This window comes from Parasteatoda tepidariorum, chromosome 7 (genome assembly GCF_043381705.1).
Source record: "Parasteatoda tepidariorum isolate YZ-2023 chromosome 7, CAS_Ptep_4.0, whole genome shotgun sequence".
NCBI classification, from domain to species: Eukaryota; Metazoa; Arthropoda; class Arachnida; order Araneae; family Theridiidae; genus Parasteatoda; species Parasteatoda tepidariorum.
In genome coordinates this window covers 40,297,927-40,305,798 of record NC_092210.1, presented here as the reverse complement: position 1 = coordinate 40,305,798, position 7,872 = coordinate 40,297,927, and the positions used below count along the sequence as shown (strand labels likewise).

At 28.5% G+C, this 7,872-nt stretch overlaps 1 long non-coding RNA gene across 1 annotated transcript in view; it reads right to left on the bottom strand.

Annotated features, from left to right (window-relative positions):
• Positions 1-3,184: 3,184 nt before the first annotated feature.
• LOC107438359 (uncharacterized) overlaps positions 3,185-7,872 on the bottom strand; it is an 8,449-nt gene continuing 3,761 nt past the window's right edge. Inside the window, exons 2-3 of the long non-coding RNA XR_006225106.2 lie at positions 5,648-5,665; positions 3,185-3,391 (exon numbers count right to left, since the gene is read on the bottom strand). This is a non-coding gene — a long non-coding RNA (uncharacterized lncRNA). The remainder of the gene's footprint in view (positions 3,392-5,647; positions 5,666-7,872) is intronic.

Genomic DNA, 7,872 nt, shown 5'->3' with positions numbered 1-7,872 from the left:
CTTTTGTTCGAACCAAATTTCCTACAGCGGGATAAATATAGTCATGGTTGAAAATTTTAAAAAAAGTGAGAAAAGAGTTCTAGGAGGCCATGGACCATAAGTTTCTTATAACTTTCTTACAGCGTGAGATTTCAAAATAATATTCGCATTAAAATTACAAACAAAAATACACGTTCAGCACTTTAAATATTTGTTTTTAGTTTCAGTCAGGCTGCAGAGCGGCCTGTGTCGTATTTTGTCTGTGTCATATAGTTCAAGAGTTTAAATTATTAAGCATATTATTAACTCTAATATCTATTATCAACTCTAATACTATTCAACTCTATTATTCTCGATCTATTATTCTCGATGTTATTTTTTATTGCGTCCTATTTTTTTCTCTAAAACTTCCTTAATTTCAAGTTTAAAAGCCTTGTTGGTTTCTTGCATCAAAACAAATGTAATGTAGAACACTAAAAATAGCGGTAGAATTTTTTAATAAGTGGAACTATTATACATATAACGACAGAATGAGCTATTATTCGGAGATCATGAACAACTGTGTGAAAAGTTTTGTTTGTTTGTTTTGTAAATCGTAATAGTTTGTTTGGTGAAATTTTTTGTTAGTCTGTAATTTTGTGTATTTAATAAACAAAACATATCTAAAAACAAATAAGTTTTAAATATTTAAACATCTTGTTGATCTATAGGATATATTCAAAAAATAATAATTTTAACAAAATGGAAAAGAAAAACAAAATTTTTATGGTTTTGCATAGAAAATTAATTTTAAAAAAAGCATTGACAATATTTTATAAAAATTCAGTTCATTATTTTTCTTCTTTTTTTACTTTTTAATGCAAAACCACTGAAAAGTTTTTGTTTTATTAAAAAAAAGGAATTAAAATGATTTTATTTCATACTTTTGTTTATTTTAAAAATAGAGATTTTTTTTAAAAAATAATTACACTTTTTATTTACAACATTTTCCAACATTTGTAAATTCGGTGCAGAGAGAGAAACTTGATTTGTGATCATATCTATTTCAACAGGGTATTACAAGAATGAAAAGTTTTCATAAATCTCTTATTAACAGAATAAATAAAAGATAGAGATTTTTTTGTATTAAATTATAAATTAAAGCTATTTAAAATATTATTTTACTTTACGTTACAGAAATTAACATGAAAATGATAAATTAATTCTTTCCTGAATTCGGAGGAAATATATTCAAATACAGGTCGGAGTTGGAGTCGAGTGCTCCGCAAATTTCTGAATTGAACAATAAATTACTGTCTCCACAGTTCTGAAAAACACAGCGAAATCATATGCAAACCTGAAAGACATATACCAACACAATTTATAAATCTATAATATTTCCTTTTTTTTTTTATTTATTGCCCTTTTCGGGGGTTTTCTCCGTTTGTCCAGAATGGGTTTCCGAAATTCCCTGTAAACCGTTTCCATATGAAAGGAAAAATTACTAAATGAATAGATTGAATACCATATATTTTTGTTTTATTACACGAAGTTTGTTTGTTTTTTTACCAGAATTGACATTACCATAAAGTACGGTAATTTTATCAGAATCCTTGCAGAATGGATTTCCGAATGGGTCCAGAATGGGTTTCCGAAATTCCCTGTAAACCGTTTCCATATGAAAGGAGAAATTGCTAAATGAATAGATTGAATACCGTATATTTTTGTTTTATTACACGAATTTTTCTTTTTTTTTACCAGAATACGGTAATTTTACCAGAATTTTTCTTCGGGGTCCAGAGGTAGAGTGATCTAACCAAAAACATGATACTAACAATTAAGGGTTCCAAACATCCCTTCAACTATTCAGACAATATTTTGTAGAGCTTCTACTCATATTTTAAGCGACAAGAACACAAATCTATTAAACAACATAAAAAAAATTCCGGATCAAATTAGGGTATAAAGTACTGGCACTTCGGGTACATCAGCTGTAAAATCCATTTTACCTAGAAGTGTAATTTCACCGTAAAATGTTATATTTTAAAGTAATATTTATTTATTTTGAGATATTACTGATTTCACGTTTCAGAACAATTATTGCTGTAAAAATTACGGAGTATCAGTTTTTTTGTTCCGTAAAATGTTCCGGTAATTCACCGTAATATTTTGCAGTGAAGCTGCTAATTTAGAGAAAGTACGTTTTTTAGTCGGATTTCATAGCATAAAATGTTGTCCGCACAAGAAATAGGGTGAGTTTTTCAAAACATTAAAATATCATTCTCAATCTGCTCAGTAGAGGAAATATTTATAATATTTTTTTTTATTTAGCACAATGTATCTGCATAACATTTTAATATAACGTCTATTGTAGTTGAGAAACTTGGACTTTTTCTTACAATTAAGTACAAAACAAACGAAAAACTTTAATTTACTTCCCCCTATCTTTAAATTCGATACAAAAATTTGCGAGATGGAATGAAAATATCAATAAACTAGTGAGCTGCTCCCCCTGCTCGCTAACGCTCGCCAACCCCCGAAAATTGCTACGCAATCTTATATGGTTTGCTTCGCAAACCAAGCTCTCTTCGCTCGCTACTAACTTAGGCACAAAGTTCTAAGAATTCAAAACAATCATTCAAATCCATAAAAAAACTTTTTTTTAAAAAAAAATTACATCTTTTTAGTAAATACTGAGTCATTAAAATAAATTTGAATTCAATGACATAAATTCGTTCGAATAAACATGTAATTCGTTAAACCTATTAGAAATGTGCTACAGTATAATTCGCGATATATATCGAAAATCGTCAAATAAATTCGTAATATATAAATTCGTGAAAAAAAGCGCTTTCGGCAAAATACTAAAATTGAGATCTATCGACAAAGGCTACTCACTTCTCCCTAGCTTAATAGTATGAGATTGCCGCAGCTGTGCTCTCTGGTTGTTTCAGTTTCCGTTTTTAAAAGCGCTATATGTTGAGCCACCTCAGCTAGATTTGGCATGTGACATTTTTAACGGCAATCATTGGTCGATTCACCGTGTAAGAGAAATAGTCACGTAAACAAAACAAAGCAAGCGTTGCCACCGGCGGAAAAGAAATACAGCCAAAATTTGGGAGCCGGGTAAGAGAATTATATATATTAGATATGCAATTACCTTTTTTTTAATTGTAAGTCAACTTTCGAATAAATGCTATAAATTTATTAGTTCATTGAAGTAATGTGGTATATTCATTTTTATTGAAAGAACATTTTTTTCAGTAAGTGAAAGTTTCAAAAAATAATCGTTGCATTAAAATCAATCTTAAATATAGGAATCTAGTGCTTGCTTGACTTGTTTTGCTGAAATGAATTTAGCCTCTTACTGTAATGGCTCAGCCTGCTTGCTGTAGTAACATATTCAAAAAATTCTCTGTATTAGCACTGAGTTCTGAAAAAAAAGTACAATGAAGATTTATTATTATAATTGGAGTTTCAGTAATAATATAAAGAAAAATCATTATTTCAAAACTCGAACTTCAATTTTAGATGTACATAAAGTGTGTACATAAAATAAGCTGCTGGATATCAATTTATTTTTTGCTTTTTAAAATAAATATGATTAAAACATAAAATAACAAATGAAAATAAGCAAATGTAGCTCAATTATAATTCCTTCATAAATTTTTCATTTTTAATATTTATCGTAAAACATCCAGTACCGTAAAACTAAAATCTCTGGAGTACATTTTGTAGCTTTACGTGATTAACGTCATTCTTATCGGTCGATCCAAAATTGATAAATAATTTCAATGGATATTAAAATGAACGGTTTGCAGTGTCTGTTTATTAAACCTGATAATACATTTCGAAAAGAAAATTAAAATTAGTTACTAAGTTCTTCAACGCAAAGTGCTCTAGACTAAGAAAAAAAAACTATGAAATAGTAGTTTCAAAATAATCAATTTGCATCAAATTAATATATGGGAATGTGGCCCACCCTATGAACTGGGGTATCTGTGGCAGTGTGGCATGGGTAATGTTGCTCGCTTTCGTGACTTAGGTTCACAGGTACCCACTGGGTAACGTTCAATAATCACACAAGGCATCTTCCGAGGTGAAGAACGAAAGTTCACTACCTGCTATTATAAAAAAAAATAGAAAGAAAGAAAAAGAAAGACATTTGTATTAATAACAAAGCGCTGTCAACCAAAAAAGCTAACGGATTCCAGTGTAAAAATCACAGTTTGGACTACTTGAAAAGTAACAGAAATTTTTTTAAACAGTTTTTTGTCAACTGCGTTATCAGTTCGCTGATTAGAAGGTCAGAGTTAAGACTGACCCTCTAATTTTGAAAAATTTGTGAAAATAAATTATCTGGCACTTTGAGCACAGAACGTAGCAATTCGTGAACTTTTATCTATTTATGTTAAACTTTAATTGTTTTTAGAAAATTTTATTCACTTTTTAAACTTCTGGTTGGAATAGATAAGGGGAATTACACTTTTTTAAAACGAAAAACTGTTTTTAATTTCTGACTCACAGATTGCAGTAAATTCTAATTTGCGGAGTAAAAACTGTTTCTTAACACTAGAATTAATTAACTGCACAGAATTTCAATTCAAATCCCAATCTCATAAACTATTAAATTTAACTGTATTTAATATTTTGATACTTTAATAATATACATTTGACTATGTAGCAGTTGTGTGAAACATAAAATTAATTTATATAGTAATAGATGTCACATTGTTTTCTTAGATTCATAAAATTCCATTTATAACAGTTGGTTTAACCATGAAATGCAATAACTGCATGACATTTAACCAGAGATGTTTGAAAAAATGCATTGAGGCTCAAAATAAGGAACACAAAATAAACAAAACATAAAGGGCATACAAAAAAGATCGAAAATTACATATGTATAAAATGCCTGGAAAAAAAATCTATTGGAGATAAACCTGGTAGCTGCCATTGAATCTGGTATTTTAGCTATCTTAAGCTATTGGAAGCCTGATTAGTGCTCTATCGACTTGTAGCATAATCAACATACAAGGTTCAAGTACCAAAGTTAGTGACCTGGAGAACCAATATAATCTTCCTGAAGTATAACGAACAGAACAGAATTTCAAGTGAATGAAATGTTATAAGTACCATCGTAAAATTTTGTTCCTTCTGTCTTTCCGCTCTACTTTACATCTATTCTTATGTTCTACGTCTTTGATTATAGTCTTGGATGCTTTTAATTTAGTTGTTAAAATGTTATTAAAGTTATGTTTGAATTTCACGTTTCTTCTTTATTATCTTTAACGAATAACCTATCTAAAATGCAGAATTTAATGCACGCAAACCAATCTTGCCAAAGATTTTAAAATGCGTTTCTGTTCAATAATTAAATTCTGAACGCAAAAATTACTGCAGGTTAACATTAGGGAAATAAAAATATTTTTTTGTTTTGAAGGGGACCCTTAATCACAATTAAAATATTCCGAGAAAATTTTTATTTGATAATATTTAAAAATCCATTCGAAATTGCTATATTCATCTGTAGTTTTCGCTTAAAAGGTGATTTAAAATTTCGAAATCTGTATGGCATTTCATTATTATCTTTAAGAAACAAAAGTTATTTAAAATACATATTTTGTTCAATTTAGGCTTCAAAAAACCAAAGAACTTATTTTTTAAGGAATAAAATCATTATACTTACCATCATCTTGAGCCATTGCTGAAAAAAATATTGAATATTTTGTTAATTCAAAACAATCCAACAATGTATAATTATAATATTTTGTTTCTTATTGTAGCTACCAGAAAATAATAACAGAGAATGAAACTTAGTATATCCATATTGCCCCAAAACAGTCAAAATGACAGGATTGTGAAAGAATAACTAATGTGAAAAGAAATTTGTTTAAAATTAATTTTTAATGTTTTTTATATTATTTACAGTTATATAACAAGTTATTAGCAAATATTAAAAATAAAAAAAAATCATATGTTGCACAAAGGCCACAAAATTCTAAGAAATTGTGTCATTATATACAGCATTGCTGGTCTAATTGAAATTTAAAAGCAGTCAAAATGACTTCCTTGGCAATCTAGTGTTAAATTTAATTTTAATTCCTCGAAAGCTTTTTGTGATACCTTGTGTTTTTATAATAATATTCATTTAAAGTAATAGTTGAATCGTTATTATTATTGCAATTATATAATTAAAATAAATTATCTTTCATACCAATAAGGGTTTTAAGTAGGGTTTAAGTAAATTTCTTGTGCTCCAAATGTGAATTCTTTTTATTTTATCTCTAGAGTTACACGCATAATTCATATAGAATTTGCAGCTACATACGTGTGAAGTTCAAATCTGTAGCCTTGTATTTTTTAACTTAAAACTGACAACATGACATTTATATATTCAAAGTATTTAATAATTTTGGATTAGTTGATAAGACTTAACTGCATGGTTAACTGTGATTTTACCATGTTTTGATTACATGTTTTTCCATCTGATAATGCTTTTACGGAAATAGAGAAAAAAAAAAGCAAAATAAAATTTTCAATATTTTGCATTATTTTTCCTCAGAAAATTAAACTTCTTCATGTATGTTCAAGCTTAAATCTTTATAAACTAGTCTTCGACTGTCCTTAAATTAGCCGAAGATTTTAAAAATTGACTTAAAAAGCAGAAAGGAAATAAAAATGTATGATGATGCCATTTTCTGCTTAAGAAACCAGATTAATTATTTTCCCATAATATCAGTATTAGTTACAAGAATCGTAAACAGGTCCCGCTGATAAGGGAGAAAAAGAAGTATTGATCAATGTTTTTTAAGTAACCATCATTTGTGTTAATACCATACGCAGTTTATGGAATAAATTTATACCTACCAGTAGAAATGCTTCAGTTAGGAAGAAAAAAACATTGGTCTAGAGTTTTTCTAGTTAGAAATACCATTTTTTAACGAACTTTAAAACTATGTTGATTTTTTTTTACATAGAATAAACCTTGTTTCCTGAGCAGTTGCTTAAAGCTTACATTTGTATATCCTTTCCTTTTGGTTTCAGTGAATTTTTAAAACTCAGGTACATCTGTTACTCTCTAAATGTATGATAGAGGTATTAGTGAAAAATGAATAGTTTTTGGATTGGCTGGATAATAAAAGAAGCTCCAGATGTCATTCGAATCTATGAATTGTCCGAGTGGACTTTAAGAGCCCTGAACATAAATTAACTACCTGAAATGACTAATATTATTGACAAATACATAATTTTTAGTGCTGATGATGATCAATTTCATGTGTCATTTGATTTCAATTTCCAATTTTATTGTATGGCGCTCAGAAATTTAATTGACAATTAAAAGCTAGTTTGCTCAACCCCAACTCTTAAGCACTTTTCAAAATTATTGCTCAATCACATTTATCTCGCTTTTTTATGGTTAGCCCATTTCTTCAAACAGAACAACAAAGTTTAAAAATTTATTAATATTAATATTAATATAACGTAAAATAATTGCAGAAAATACTATTGAAACCGAAATAATTGCTACATAACTTCATGATACTTCAAACTAGTTTTAAAAATTTTTTAAAAAGCCGTCTCTTAGGCTCGATTGAGTTAGACTCGTTCGACAATCAGTTAACGAATTTTGCAATGCATGCTAGAAACACAGTTAAAGCCCCATTAGATTCAGATTATTCCGTGAAGAATTCAGCTGTTGTTTAACTTCTGTCTGCTGTAACTGGGAAATAGATTGCGGTCATCACCAAGGTAATGTTTGTAATTGAAATCAGCCTTTATAATTTAAAGCCAAAGTTATTTTTATGTTAATAAATTGGAATACGTGTTGCTTTTCGTGGAAGAATTACAAACATTGAATTTTGAATGATTTATATTGATATTGATGATTTATATGATTTGGATGATTTATAT